This window comes from Bactrocera neohumeralis, chromosome 3 (genome assembly GCF_024586455.1).
Source record: "Bactrocera neohumeralis isolate Rockhampton chromosome 3, APGP_CSIRO_Bneo_wtdbg2-racon-allhic-juicebox.fasta_v2, whole genome shotgun sequence".
Lineage (NCBI taxonomy): Eukaryota > Metazoa > Arthropoda > Insecta > Diptera > Tephritidae > Bactrocera > Bactrocera neohumeralis.
This window is the reverse complement of record NC_065920.1, coordinates 43,437,116-43,454,491: the sequence shown is the minus strand read 5'-3', so window position 1 is coordinate 43,454,491 and position 17,376 is coordinate 43,437,116.

The following is a 17,376-nucleotide window of genomic DNA, read 5'->3' as shown; positions in this document are numbered from 1 at the left end:
GTGGAAAAATTGTCGTGATCGGACTATAACTTTTCAAGGTCCCTGATATCGAACACGAAGAACTCAGTGCCTAACCTAACATAACCTAATTTTTCACCGAAAATATCGGTAAATCTCTCAGACATTTTCATGTAATTCAGAGGGCATCATTTTTATACTCTCGTAAAAAAGTTGCTAATAACAGTATCTCGATTATCACTTTATCATGCGAGAATATAAAATGTTCGGTGACACCCGAACTTAGCCCTTCCTTACTTGTTATTTATATGTGTAAGTAGAAGTAGATAAGTAGATTATATACATGTAGTGCTTAGTGATAGCAGTTTACAGGTTTTCAGTTAATGTCATCTACGAACTCGTAATTTTTTTGAGCTAAGGAACTAAGTTACATTGAGATATCGCAATTTTACTCAAGTTATATCTTGCACGGACGGACGGACAGACAGACAGTCACCCGAAGTTCAACTTTTCTAGTCATCCTGATCAATTTTATACATATATATAATCCTATTATCTATTTTGCTTAGTTTTAGGTGGTACGTGCAACTTTTAGGTGAACAAAATTATAATACTCTGTAGTGACAGGTTGCAAGAGTATAAAATCATATTTTTAAACTAAATTTAATCAATATACACAATCCTGAAAAATTCAAATAATCAGAATTAACAGTACCTCTTAGTCAAGGCATATAATAAGGATAGTCCTATACCTCAACAAGGTTTTAACTTTAATCGCACATAAATCTGAATTTTAAGTAAAAAGTGCATAAAGTATTATCACCACGTGATTAGAAACAAAATTTGCCCCACGGTCAGTTACATCACTGTCATAGTATTCAAAAATTGTAAGTTGTTACGGTTGTCGTATATGTTGTATGATTCCGATATAATTGCCAATTGCATATATATATATATGTACGAGTATTAGTTTATAGAATTCGTCACTTAGTGCTGAATAGCTTCATGCATTGTGTCGTTATACTCTCATTGGATTCATTTGTTCAATATTTAGAAATGGCGTGAATATACCACAAAATATTTGCCAATAAAACAGCTTTTAAGAACGTTATATAATTAAACAAGGTGGCCATTAGATGTTTACTGAGTCGTGACTACAGTAGTAACTGAATCAAAAATGTGTCCAAAGATATCGGAAATTATTAAATTTAATTCGGAACTAAGCAGAATTCAACGGTACATTACATATTATCGAAACAACATAAAATGGATGGGTGCTTAGGTCTTTACATTTAAACCAAACAAGTTCTGAAATAATTATTTCGAGATAGAATGTAAAATAAAGTGAGGGTCACTGACACTTAAAACACTCACATTTTATTACTTTCCAATATTTTGTTGATTTGATAGCACTAACGTATAGGCTTTTCAACGATGTTTAGAGTAATTTTATGGAAAATATTTTGAGTAAGTTTAGCTTAGGCTCTACTCCCAAAAGATCCCTCAGATATATTTGTTAGAATAACGGGAAAATCTAAAACAGCCCAACGCAAAATTTTCACGTTTTTTTTGATGCTTAAATAAAATTTTAATACACTTAGACATAATATATTGCGATGTACAAGAAGAGATTCTGGATTTTTTATATTACTCCAGTTATCCTACAATTACTTTAGTTAAACAATGTACGATAATTATACCCTGAACAGGGTATATTAAGTTTGCTACGAAGTTTGTAACACCCAGAAGCAGAAGGAAGCGTCGGAGACCCTATTAAGTATATACATATATAAATGATCAGTATGTTGAGCTGAGTCGATTTAGACATGCCCGTCTGTCTGTCCGTCTGTATATATACCGTTCGTTCGTTAATTTCTCTGTATACATGCAAACTACTCTCTCACTTTTCAAAACGTCGATCTGAAATTTTGCATTTATTTTTCTCATCAAGAATTTGCTCTTTTATCGGAATGGCTGATATCAGACCAACACATATAAGCAAACAGCTGCCAAACAAACTGAACGATTAGAATAGAGTGCTCTTAAATTTGACGAGATATCTTCATGAAATTTTGTTTTGCATGGGTTATTCGTCGCATAAGTTGTTCGGATCGAGATACCATAACATATATGTACAGGGTTTCCCATGAAAGTAAAAGCCTGATTTTCTTCCGCAGAGACTATACTTCGGAGCGTGCGCGCACCGATTGGATGCGGTAGAGGGCGTTCCTAGCTTACGAACTCTGCGTCTGGTTAGTTGTCTCCGAGCACCTGGAGAGTCAGGACAAATATATTCACGCGACGTGTTTCTGTGAGTGGGGCAAACCGAAAATGCAGTGTTCGTTAGAGCAGAGATACGCGGTTAAATTCTGTGAGAAACTCGGTAAATCTGCGGCTGAGATGTTTGAAATGATCAAGCAGGCTTACCCAGATGTTGTCATAGCATGAAGTGGTGTGTTTAGGTGGCACCAGGCCTTTTTGGAGGGCCGGAAAGAGGTCGTTGATGAAGACCGTCGACTAAGTATTCGTCTGATTGCCCAGATGTTAAATTTATCAAAATCTGTCGTTCATGACATTGTGACGGTATGATCCCGGGAGTATAAAACGACAGAGGGGATCTAAGCAGCATGCAGAAGGAGCCAATTTTAAAAGTTTTTAAAGAGTTGTAATGATTGGTTCAACAAATTTTTTTAAATCGACTCAGTCTTACTACTTTTCGGACAACCCTGTTTATAGCTAGCATGCAAATTGAACGATAAAAAATCAAGTTTTTGGAAGAAATATTTTGTAATTGTGAGATTTATTATAGCCTTGGTATAAATAAATTATGTGCTCGACCGATTTTAGAAATCTCTTTGTTATATTCTTAAAAGTGTGTTTGCAATATCATTTTTAAGTTCTGTTGCACTGTGCAGCACAGCTAAAGCTTTTATATGAGCATACTATTAGGCTCCGTAACGGCGCTTTGCGCTTTCGTAATGTCAATGTATGCGGCTACGTGCAAGCAATGTTGCGCAACCAAAGCCGGGCATGCACATGTAAATTCTAAATGCGGATGTTTGCATGTGCAATGTGTGTGCGTGTTGAAAACGACTCTTACGTGGACGAGCACAACGAGACTGCATTTAGGTCTTCCGGAAGCTAGTTGTTGGGTATGGCTCACTATTTGAGCTTTGCTATGCCTTTGACTTTTGGTTTTTAAGCATAACAAAGTTTGGCTGACTACGAAATTTATTATGAATGTGTTTGTGAGCAGCACGCTGCATGCATATACATACATATGTATTTATATCCACACTAGCATATATTTATATAGATATTTTCGGCTTTTCCATATAGTTTTATGCCGTGCAACAAGGTTTGTGTATATTTTTTGTGTTCATGTGTCTGCGAGTTTTGGTGCGCAAAGAACCTAAATGCCCAGTTGACTTGTTATGTGAGATGCAATAAATTATGCGACTTCTTTAAATGTGTTTGTCTACTTGTGTGTGTTCTTGCTGTTGTCCGCTCGGTTTTTGCTGTTGTCAGTGCTATTGTTTGCCACTAGCCGTTATTGTCGGTTGTTATTTGTGGCAGTTGTGTTTTTGGAGACATGTACGCATGTCCATTTGCAGCTACTGCTGTGTATACAACAGCGGCGCGTACAACAACAACAACACAATAGAAATTTTAAGCCTTTTGTTTATACTCATATGAATTTATGCCAATCACATATTCCAGGTATTCATGCATACCAATACATACGAAAGCTCACCGTTACGTCGGGTTTTCTCTGAATATACTAGTCGAAATATCTCGAAGTTTTTGGGTTTTCTCATTGCATGCTGACTTTCGGCGAATTACGAATTTTTGTATTTGTTGCATTTTGGCAGCAACACCTTAAAATAGGCTTACAGATTTTCTGAAAACTACTGCACTTATTAAAGCAGTACTTTCTAGATGAAATATATAAGTGTAGATGCATTGTATGTGCAGTTATTGGAATAATATTTCTAGTTTCGCCTGCATAAAAACATGCCATGCTTGCAAAAGGATTAATAAAGTGGAATTAAGTTTTATTTGAAGTTACAAGCGCTGCATGTTTTAGGCTCTGGGTATTAACTTTATATTTTCAACATATCGGCATAAACCAAATTCTTTTAAATATAAATTTGTTTGTGCATGGGTATTGCCGAATTGAAAAGGATGACCTCAATTTTCGGTAGATCCACACACATTTTACGATTTCAGCAATTTTGCCGATTTAGGTAAAAATATTTCAGCTTACAACAGCAATAAGAGGTATTAGTAAAATTGTTAAACTTTTCCTTTGGTCTTAATTTCAGTATTTATGGTGTATTTGTTCAAGAAATATACTAATAAGAGTTTTAGGATAGTACAGGTTGTAAACAAGAAATGGAAGTAATGAATAGAAAAGCTAACAAGAAAAACATTTTATTTTTAGCCCTGCCGAACTTCAGCTTTTATTTGGCTAAAATGTACAGAAACTATTGAAATATGAGGGACTTAAGCTGATGAGTACAGCATAAGCTGGAGTGGTGGTTATTCTGGTAGCAAAGCAAGAGAATCGTGTTTCTTTCCTTCGTGATTTATTAAACAAATACTTCACTGCAAAAATTGTTTACATCAAAATTTTAGTACAATAACGCAACTATTGGGAAAATCTTTACAACCACCTTGTTCGGAACGGTCTCTTCGGCAGCCGCTGATTCTAGGAAGCATCTGCTATCTTTTACATAAGGCTCGATAGTACAAACGTTTTAAAATTAGGAGGAAAGTTATTATTCATCATTCGAATAAACTAAATTAATTATAATCAAGTTGTGTATATTATTCACTTAAGTACTTTACGTGATGTATAGTCACGCCCAAGTTTATTACTATGTTTCACTTCGTGTCAGTGTTGATTATGTTTAAATCATACTGAAATAATATATTTGGCATATGAAGAAAAGTAAAGCACATAATCGGAAGTTATACTATATAACGAATGTGAGGTTTAGGACAAAGGTTAGACCTATTCGATTGCTATTCAACACCAAAAAACATTATATTTAAAAAATATACTCAATTCTATTAAAATATCACATACCTATTTTAGGAAAAAAGCAGTAATATTAAACGTTCACATAATTTTCCTAAGGTATATGAATGGAAGGGATATTATTGGTCAGATTTTAACCACCTTAGGCATAAGGATTGTTATTAGAGCTAGGTGCTCTAAGATTCTCTTTAACATATCTCGCTATTTACGGGTAAATATGGCATCAAACCACCAGCAAGTTCAAAATATTTATGTTAGCTATAGGATAAATATTTTACCGATTCTATTGATATTTGTAACACGAAATGTTATTTCAATAAAAAAAAACCTTCTCTGAATTTATTTAAGTTGGTCGGTCAAATACACTTTATATACAAAGTTTAATTTCGATAACGTCATTGGCTTTGGGTTTGTATACTGTAAATGGAAATCCAACGCAGAATAACCTTTGCCAACTAAGGTGCTACTTCGGACTGAGTAGGCAGTTGAGATGTAAAGTCCTTTCTCGGCAAACAAAGACCCAATTCTACAACTCACTTATCATCCCCGTCCTGCTATATGGCGCAGAGGCATGGACGATGACGACATTTGTTGAGTCGGTGTTACAGGATTTCAAGTGAAAGGTTCTGCGGAAGATTTATGGCTTTGCGCATTAGCAACGGCGAATACCGCAGTCGATGGAACGATACGCTGTACGAGGTATATGACGGCATTGACATAGTTCAGCGAATTAAGAGACAACGGCTACGCTGGCTAGACAATGTCATCCGAATGGATTAAAACACTCCACTTCGACGCAGTACCCGCCGGGGGAAATAGAGGAAGAGAAAGACCACCAATCTGTTGGAAGGACCAGACCCGTGGGCAACTTGGGTGTAAAATTTAAGTATTTTTAGCTAACGTTATGTGGGAAGAGGGCGATTACACCCACTTTCTTACATTGTGTGGCTCAAAAAAATTCCTCCTTAGCAAATATGGAATATATGGCTCCTTTGGTTTGTGCGATAGGCCTCTTAAAACTCACAGTTTCTAATTCGGAATGAGATCAATTACATTTTATTATATAGTATTTTTTTGTCTTCATGCGTAGCTTAGTTATGGCACTTTATAAGTTTTCGAATTGGTGGGCGTGTCAATAGGCCAATATCGCCCATATGCAATGCCAACCTTCCTAGATTACCAAGAAACTCAACTCATCTCGCCATTTAGAATATACCTCGATTAGTTTTAGGTTATACAAAGAGCCGTTAGGCAAGCAGAACTACTCTACTCCGTAGAAATATATTGCGATAGTATAAAAATCACACATAGTCTACTAAGCAATGATATTGTAAAGCTGCAGTTAAAATTTTAAGTGGGTTCGTACAATATTCGATCGTCACTCAACGATTCTATTAATTTAAGAATGTTTTTCGGACCATAAAGTTACACTTTGAACCAAAAAAAAAGCTGACTTCTTCCAAATCTTTGAATGAGTGAAAACGTCCTTCTTCTTGCAAAATACCATAAATATGTAAGCCAAAGAATTAAGAAAAAGTACGCCTTAGCACGTACGATATATTTAATAATGACACCATTTTTTAAACTCTATTTTCATTTTTATCTCCCGATGTTTAAATGGAAGATCGGATATCGACAATTTGAAATGCAATTAATGAGACTCTACTAGAAAATCTCTAAAATAATTTTTTGACATATCAAAGTATAATATTAACCTACGTATTATTAAGTTATTAACCTGTTATTTAATTTTATCATTTTCATAGTATTTTTATCTGTAGTTTATATTATTGTAGTATTTTCGCTAGTTGGCGCTGAAAGCGCGTAGTTCTAGTTTTATTCGTCGCATCGGGTCATGCTAAACCTTTTTGGAATGCTCATTTCACGCGCTAGCACGTCTTTGATTGATTGCCGTTTCTTTTAAGTCGTTCGTGAGTTATTTTACAGTACTACTACGATAAAGGCAAAAATGCATCTCAAGCCGCCAATAAAATTTGTGCAGTTTATGGATCCGATACAGTTTCTATTTCCACCGCACAATGACGGTTTCAACGTTTTCGTTCTGGTGTATAGGTGGTCGAAGATGCTCCTCGCTCCGGAAGGCCTGTCGTCGAAAATTGCGATAAAATCGCTGAATTGGCCGAAAGAGACCGGCATAGTAGCAGCCGTAGCATCGGTCAAGAGCTGGGCATGAGTCATCAAAAACTCATTTCAATTTCAATAAAAAAAAAAAAAAATCAATAAAAATACCGAAAGACTTTTTTGACAACCCATTATTAATCATATAAATTACCTGGTGGCCAATATTGCTCATACGCACTGTCATCCTGCTAAAGTTAAGAGTTCTATGTATGTAGCTTAAAAGAAAAGTTGTAAGAAATGAAAAGATCTACAACTTTTTTATTTACACCTTTTCATATAATTGTATGAGGATGAGATTTGGATGATATGTACCGCTAACATTGGTCTATTGTGCCCCTCCGGCGAAACCTGGTGGACTAATTCATGATCAACATGTTGGTAGTAATGATTACGTAATTTTTGAGGCTACTAAAGTGAGGATGATATGAACTAAAATACTTCACTTTATTCAAAGCAGCTAATAATTTAAAGGAAATTTCTAATAAACGTAACCTCAGTGATCTTTGACTTTGTTTACACTCCTAGTCTACAATTCTTTTAATGTATCTCAGTGAACATTTTGCGAAGAACTGAAGTGAACTCAATGATATAGCTATAAATCAATTTTTCCAAGTCATTAAAAAAGGAATACGTTGATTTATTAGGAAAATTTGTTGCAGCCATACTCGATTAAAGGCCAAAGGTGGACTACTAATGTCAATGTTTAACCAGATAGCGTAAGTGTGTGCAATTATAATTGAACGAAACATTTGAGTAGAGTGCCAAATTCCAGCTCAGTTGTTTTGGTGCTTGCCGAACCGATGAGTTATTGGCGTTAAGACTTACTACATAACATATATTATTTACACGCTTACTAATTTACCCATAATTATGTATGTATATGTGTATGTGTATATACAACTTATTTATATTGTATAACAATTTGGTGCGTAATGAAAATGAAAATAGGACTATACATTAAATTAATGGGCTCTCAACGCAGTAACAACAACAAGTGCACAACCTTTGACAGCTGAGGCTAAATAAAACAGACCAACCATCAACACTTCCTTTTGAGGCATAGCTTCAAGTGTTGACAGTGTGCATTTGCATGGCCTTAATATTTATTTTCCCATAAACTCATAGACATACATTTGTATATATGTATACATATAAATGCTTGTATGTATAGATATGTGGATTTGCAGATTCAAATGTGGTTTTGGCTGTTTGTGCACCAGCTTGGGAAAAGGACCAATTGGTACGGTCATAAATTTACTCGAACTCATGCAAAGATGAGCATATAAGTTAGAGCTTTCAAATCTCCATAATACATATGTATATACATAGTCATACTTGTTTTGTATGTATGCATGTGTTTATGCTTTCAGGAATGCGTGCATAAATTACACTCGACAAACAAAATTAAACGAAGATTTATAAGAATTGCCACAAATTTGTTATTTCCTTTTGCAACTAATTAAGCAGATGTGAAGACAATATGTCTCTAGTTGGCACTGCCACAGTATACAATAACAATGGATATATTAACAAGCAGTGGCGTAACAAAAAAGGGTCAAACGCTTTTTTCGAAGGTAGTAAAGGAAATTGACTAATACCGGTAAATCAAAATATTGGAGGAGCTTCCAAAATTTTGCTTTACACTTTGGTTCTAAGTTTTAACTTACTATAGTAAATTACATATAAGAATTTTACTTCTTTATCCAAAATTTATAATATTAGACAAACCAAACTAGCTAATAAGACTGTACTTTGACAAGGCTTATCTACTTTGGAAAATAAAAATTGAAAATATTTATACATTTCTCAATGGGGAACTGCCAGAATTGCTTGCTCTGATAAGGTACACTCCTTTGTGCTTTCATTTCGAATGCCTAAACACTTTACTTATTGTACATTGTAAAGTTTCCTGTAAAGTATGGATATTTTTGCATCCTTAACAATATTTTGCACTCACAACTATACTGAAATATACCATTACTTTGCTTCTAACTATCTCCTCGTTTAACACTAATCATTCCTCATAAATATCACAAATGAAAATTATGAGTGTGTATTCGGCATTCAAAACAATATTTAAATGAAAAAATTAGAAATTCAAAAATAAAAAAATTAAATTATATGGTATATACTTGTATATATAAGTATATATTTGGCAAGATTTCGTTTAGTGAAATGTATTGATTGCAGGATATTTACAGTTTTGGCTCAAAACTAAAAAAATACTCTCTGCTTTTTGAACTAGGGCGTTCCTTCGTCTTTATGCTTCTTCACCTATGTTAGGTTAGTTTAATCTGCTAGACCACCAAGTCACTTTGGTCCTCTGTGATACCAGATAGAGCTCAGTTGCTAAGTCGAGGAGAAGTAGTCATCGTTTAGGATGCTTGCGCTTGACGCGAATTTTAACAGTTACTGCGGCCTCACTATTGATATCTTCTCCAGGGTATCATACCGTGAGGACCCTCGATACATGCAGTTTTGGCTTGTTATTGCGGGACAAGTGCACAAGAGATGCTCCATTATTTTCCTGGTGCACTTCCGTAGACATTTCTAAATCTGTCGGGCTCATCCTGTGGTCGTGTGTCGCCACCAGACAGTGTGCAGTTAGTATTTCCATCATATTTCTACAGTGTCTTCTATCCGGTTTCAATAGGAATTTGATGTACTTCCAATCTACCGTTTTGCACATGACTTTTGCAGTTTTGCACCCAAGTAGATCGTTCCATCGGGTTTTGACTTTGTTAACCATGCTTCTTCAGCTAAGTTTAACATAATTTATTGGTTTCAATTTGCCTATTTTATTTCTGACAACAGTCTCCAATGACATTTAGAAATCTCCGATAATTTAGCTATAGTCCGAAATATACCTTATAACACACTTAACTAACTAATGTAAGTTTATTTAGACTACAACCGTTAGAGCTATGCTGCAGCGTATTTTTCGAAATAAATTTTTAAATGTCTTCCGCATTGTTCTATAATTTTTCAAGGAATATATTTTTATATGTATGTATGTTATTTTAATTGCACCCAGAAATGGTACATTAGGAGGTTTTATCCACTTTGTGTATTTGTAATTTTTTTTTTAACTTTCAGTTATTGGCTCTCACAACTTAAAGCGCGTTTTTCTCGAAACAAAGATTTTACAGCCGGTAAAAAATTTTTTTTGGAAATGGACGGACCGATCGAATCGAAACTTTTACACATCCTTCTTAGGGATGTTTGTTTGGTGCTTATCATAATTTCCATTTCTATGACATTTTACCTGTTTTTGAATACTTTCTTTAACATCCAAATTTTTACCATAACTACGAGCTCTACTCTTTTATATTATAATGTAGTATATTTTTTTTGGTTTTTTGATCTGAAATAATTTTAAGCAGAAAAGTCTTACTAACAGCGAGGCATATTTCTTTGGAGGTTGTCCTGGAGATCGTCTATGGAAACATCGGAATCTAAATTTTATTTTTAAATGAATCGCCGACTATTAAAGAACATATAGCGAAATCTCCATTTAAATTTGTGTATTTTTATGTATTTGGCAAATAAAATATATCTTAAAATAAATTCACAAAAAAGGCGTTTATTCTGAATTAGTCATAATCTTAGATATAGTTTGTAATGTCCAGATAGAAACGTAGACTTAGCAATGTCCGTTTGTCTGATCACCATCATTAAAGCGGACTAGTTTCTAAGATTTTGGGATATCAATCTACAATTGTGCATACCTCTTTTTATCCTCAAGAAGTTGATCTTTTGTCGAAACCGCCAATATTGAATCACAGTAGGATATAGCTGCAGTACAAATCTGGGTTCAAATCAAGTCCTCATATGGAAACAATTTTTATTTGGCAAGACATCTTCACGAAATTCGGTACATATAATTTTGCAGGACAACGCTACAATCTCCAATTATACTGTTTAGATGGGATCACTATAGCATATTGCTGTCAACGCCTTTTTATAACTTTAAGACACGTTGGTCACGTAATTTGTAAAACCCTAAAGGATCGCATAAAATATAGTATATATACAAAAATGACCAACCAGACAAGTTAGGTCAAGTCAGCTACGTCCATCCTATATACAGATGCCTTTGGCATATATCATAGTTGTCATGCCATTTTTCTTTACTAAATAACCCGAATTCGACTTGAAAAATTCTCTGATTCAAACGACGTGGCTAAAAGTAACTAACAAAATTTGTTCCCTTAACTGCAAATCGACTACGTTTTCATATTTAATTATACATAAACAAGGGGTGTTCCAAAGTAAACAGGACTTAAAACAAAACAGATCAAAAGGTTTTTTTGGCAAAATTAATTTATTTTATTCAAAATACAGCTTTTTGCACGGTCCAACAACATGTCGAACGAGTCTTTTAGCTCGTTGGCCGGTCTGGCCGTCAGTATGCCGGTGCGACCCTTTTGAATGGCCCTTACGTCTGCATAACGCTTTCCTTTCATGGGCAAATGCATTTTTCCCAAAAGGAAAAAGTCGCACGGTGCCATATCAGGTGAATACGCCAACTTTCATCTTCGCGATATTCGGGCCGTACAGGTCGAATACGGCGCACCAAACGCTTCAAAACTCTAAGGTAGAATACCGTCCGGTGCCTTCCATTCAGCACTCTGGCGTTTCGTTTCGGGATCATTTTGGAAACACCACGTTTCGTCATCAGTCGCAATATTGTAAAGGAAGTTTTTGTCCTTTTTAACCTCTTTAATGATGTCCTTCGAATGTTGGATTCTGAGCAATTTTGGTTTTCAGTCAATTTGTGCGAAACAAACCGTGCACACACCTTTCGTAAGCCCTAATGTTCGGTCAAAATGCGATGAATCGATGTTTTGGAGATGTTAAATTCCATTTTCATGAATTTCAATAATGATTTCGGCTGATTTTTGATGAATTCACGCACAGTTTTGATGGAATTTCCGGTGATCACGGATTTTGATTGGCCCACATGTTGATTGACATTTATGTCCTCACGACCACTTTGAAAACATTGAAACCACAACTGAACTCTGCTGCGCGATAGGCAATCATCGCCATAAACTTGTTTCATCTATTGAAACGTTTCAATAATAGTTTTACCAATTTTAAAACAAAAGTTAATGTTGGCTCTTTGTTTGAAGCTCATTTTCGCACTGATAACACAAACATACTGACACTTAAAACGCAAATGAAATGAAATTCTCACTGGGCAATCGATAAAGAAAGCAGATTCTTACGCACTAGTCTACATATAGATGGCGCCACTAGGGGGCGCTAGATTCAAAAAGTCCTGTTTACTTAGGAACGCACTACCATGTGAAATGCACATGTTAAGAGTATTACAGCTTAGATGCAGTCGAAATACAAGTTTTTTCTTGTTTTAAACAAATTTCGCTGAACACTTGCACATTTACGTGCTTAGATGAATGCATAAAAGCAATGTCATTGATGTAATACGTGAATGGATGGCCAGACAGATGCTGACTGTCAAGCAAGCGAGAATTTAACAAACAGCACGACTGCAGCCAAACGGTTGACACACTCAACAAGCGCTGTAATGAACAAATATATATGTAAGTGCTTGATTTAAATTTCTCCAAGCAATTGTTATACGCTTATGTAGGCATGTAGAAAGGTGTGTGTGTTTGTATGTATGAAGATATGTGTATGTGTATAAATGTCGATGTGCATAGAAGCATATGGAAGTGTTGTAAAATGTCTGCAATAAGCTCTGCAATAAAGAGAAAAATCTCTCAACTGTTTGACTAGTTCCTTCCCATACGAAGCAATCATGGTGATAAATGATCGGTTTCCTGTTTTACTTTTGTGCCACCCATGAAATTGCTAATATTAGTATTTTGACAAAAGGATTTCCATTTCATTTAATGAGCACACAATGATGCTAATACTACGAATGAATTCGGTATGCATACATTTGTGGCGGCAATAGCGTTACGTGTGGCGTGTATGTGTGGCAAAGTGCAGGATGTGAGGTGCGTAAAGTGGAATTTTAACAAATTTGTGTCCCGTCGGGCAAATAAATTAAATAAATGTCACTATGGGGTTTGACACACAGCTTGCATTACAACAACACACCTACAAACGCACGTATACACACACAAGCGTACACATTCGTGTGTTTGTACGTTCCGTTATAAATATATTACATTTTTTTTGTATATTTTGTTATTGTTTGTCGAATAAGGCATTGTTAATTGGCGTATAAATTTAATTGGTATTTGCTTAGTAACAAATTTCATTGTTGGCGCAAATAATTGGCAGCTGTAATTTTGTAATATTCGTAAATACTAATTTAGACAATCATTGTTATTTTTCCAATTTACATAAAATTAGCATTATGTTGCAAAATAAGAGGTGTCCGTAAGAAAAGTGTGTATTGTAATTACATTGCTAGAGGTTTTGTGGCAGACATAAAGTTAGTTGAGTACATATGTATATACCAACACGAAACAGAAATATAATTTTGTATTGAATTACAAAAACGTAGTAAATTAACAGTAATTAACAAGAAACTGATCAAAGTTGATGAGATACTTCGACTGTAACTAATTTAAAATTTCTTTGTTTTATTTTATCAAAAATACGTTGCATTGTAAATAACTCGGTTTCTTATTATAATTATGCAACCGAAAAACATATGAATAAAGCGAGTGATTGTACTGTAATAACGTTGCTCTTTCTTTCAAACACCACTTGTTTTTTCAAGTTACAAATAAGTAAGGAAAACGCTTAGTTCGAGTGTAACTCGACAACATTTTCTACTCTGCATTGTGTAACGTCCAAAGAAGGAGAAATACTCGCAGGTGTTGGCAAATTTGTTGCTTCCTTTCATTGGGGGTGTTTTTTTACGTGGCGGGTCTCAAACCCAGCGCACAACCCTATGTAGGGGAGGTTTCGCCTTCTCACATTAGCTCGCCTTCGAACGGATGTTCTTAGGCTACCCAGAGGATACTTGGTCAAAGACCGGAAGTAGTGAGCTGCTTGAGCCATATGTAAAAGAATCGTTTCTGGCCACTCCCAAGTGAATGGCGATCAGAGAACTTTCCTCACTTGCGTGAACTTCTACACATGACTCCATCCTCCTTAGCTCGGCTATAATCGCGTAAGCGGTGTCTACGCCAATTAAGAAGAAGAAGAGTTGGCGAATTTCCGGTTGACTTTTACCGCATAAATATTTCAATTTGTGAGATATCTAGATGGAACACTGATAACGTAATTTCTGGTAGTATGGTACATAGGAAATTCCAAAACAAATGAATATCCTACAGGCCAATATGCATAGATGCAAGGCTGCTGACACACTACTCTCGCAAATGGTGATGGAGAACGCCTACGAGATAATTATCATAAGCGAGCAATATAAAATAAAAGAGAAAGATACCTGGCTAGAAGATAGCAGCTCGACCGCAGCTATACTTGTATGGTTACCACCAGGGAGTAAGGCCGTCACTGTAAACAAAGGGAACGGCAACGGTTTTGTTTGGACCAAATGCAACCTTTTTACAGTAATTAGCTGCTAATTGACGCTATGCGATAGCATACAGGAATTCCAAGAAAAGCTCGCCAATATTGAGGACACAACCAGGTCAATAGAAGATCAACTAATTATCGCCGGAGACCTAAATTCCAAAGCCGTAGAGTGGGGTATGCCAAACACGGACTCGAGAGGCAAACGCATTCTAGAAATGGCTGCGCGACCGGGGTGCGAGGAAACTACAGCAGATAGAACGCATGGCGGGCTCCATAAAGAAATGGAAAGTCCTGAAAGATTACACTTCCAGCGACCAGTACATTTCTTTCACGATCGAAACTGGAACAAATGCTAACCAGTACAGGAAAAATACTGCAACACGAATGTGGAACATTTCAAAACTAAATACTTCGAAATTGACCTCCGCAATAGACGACCAAAACCTATCTAGCAACTCGCCAAAAAATGCAAGAAAAATTGTGGAGCACACAATGCATAATATGACAAGAGCCTGTCAAAAATCAATTGCCAAGGCTTCCCACAGCAACTCAGACGCACATGCCTCCGCCTTCGCAGATCCTACACGATATCTAGGCGCAGAGAAGCCGCACCCTACGAAGCTAAGCAATACAAAGCAGCAAAATAGGAGCTGAAGCACGCCAACGATGACAGCAAAAAGAAAATATTGGAAGAACTACGCGAGGATATAAACAGGGGTTTCTGGGACTCGGGTATAAAATAGTGATGAAGAAACTCGGCGCTCGAGCAAAACCACCTGACTTAACCACTGCCAAAATAGATAACATCGTGAACGCACTATTCCCCACACACGAAAACAGGGCTAGTGATCCAGAACACACTCTAAGATCTGCGGAAATCCCCCAGTTTACCCTTGAAGAGCTGAAACTAGCCACTGGCAAGCTTAAGACCAACAAATCACTCAGCCCGGACGGGATACTAGCAGAAATCCTCAAAATAATCGCTGCAGAGCACCCGGCAGTACTACTGCACATGTACAACGCCTGCCTTGAAACCAGAATATTCCCTGAACCATGGAAAAAGCAACGGCTGGTGCTAATCAGTAAGGGAAAAGGAGACCCCAATTCGCCATCAGCATACCGTCCACTATGCATGCTTGATACAGCTGGAAAGCTGTAGGAAAGCCTACTTAGACCCAGACTCGAAACGGCTATCAACAAAACTGGAGGACTGTCGTGTAGACAACATGGTTTTAGACCCGGCAGATCAACTATAGGAGCTATAAAATGCGTCATTGAAAGCGTAGAAGCAGCACAGCGTAGATGGCATAAATATAAAAGAATAGTGTTGCTGGCAACTCTAGATGTCCAAAACGCCTTCAACAGCGCTAGATGGGTGGATACGATCGACCCTCTCGAAGAAAGCTTTAAGATACCCGACTACCTCAGGGCTGTGGTGCGGAGCTACCTTAGCAACAGAAAAGTGCTATATGAAACTAGAGAGGGATCACGACAGATAGCGGTTACGTCAGGAGCAGCACAAGGATTCATTCTAGGCCCAGACTTATGGAACATTAGCTATGACGCTATATTAAAACTATAAATGCCTGATGAATCAAATTTTATTGGCTACGCGGACGACATTGCGGCACTAATCACAGCATGGGAAGCAGAAGAAGCGCGAAGAAACCTGAACCAAGTCATAATACGGACGCAAGCATGGTTGGACTCACACAACCTCCAGCTCGATACGGGGAAAACAGAGCTACTACTGCTAACAAACAAGCACACACCCCTCGAGATAAGCATGCACACAACTACGGATATTCTTAGGACACAGAAAGTAGTAAACTACCTAGACGTAAAACTGAACCCCAGACTAACCTTCTGGGTACAAAAAAAACAGCGAAGATCACCTCTCAATTGAGCCGATTAATGGCCAACATAGGAGGCGCCAGCCAAGAAAAGAGAAAGCTCCTAATGTCGACGACAATCAACGGCTTATTATACGGAGCCGAGATCTGGGCAGACGCGCTTAAAAAGGAAAACCGGCGTAAGGCAGTGGCCAGAGTGCACCGTACCGCAGCCCTCAGAGTTTCATCAGCCTACCGAACAGTATTAAGTGATGCAATATTAGTTATAAACGGTAATGCCCTAATTGACCTTCTACCTTACGAAAGGAAAAAGCTGTGGAAGCTAAAGAAATCATCTAATAATAACAAGAACGCAATACAACAAATAAGGAAATATAATAAAGATCTATTCTAAATTCGGAGAAGTCGATTTTTACACAACCCAACTATTATCCGGTCACGGATACTTCAAAAAGTACCTCCACAGAATCGGAAAAGGCGAAGGGCCGTCATGCTTATACAACGACGCGACAGAAGACGACGCTGACCACAAATTCTTTGAATGTGTGCGTTGGCAACGAGAATCTTGCTTCGCAGCAAAAAGCGGGACCTGGACGCTGGTGCGCAGATGTAACTCTCAATGAAAAAAATATAACGACGGTTCCTTAATGGGGGTTTTTAGTGACCTGCAAGTGGCACATACCGCTGCTGAGACGACAATACTGATGATGCAGAAGGCATTAAGCTTGCACGGACCTATATGCTAGAGTTTACCAATTTTAAAAGTTTGTTTGGAGATTGAAAGCACTCGTTTCAAGAGTCGACGAAGCTGTGCTTAAGTGGGGGTAAGGTTTTTAATGTAAAAAAAGACTTCTTTTGAGGATTTATTTCTTAAATATGGACTGAGTAATTTTA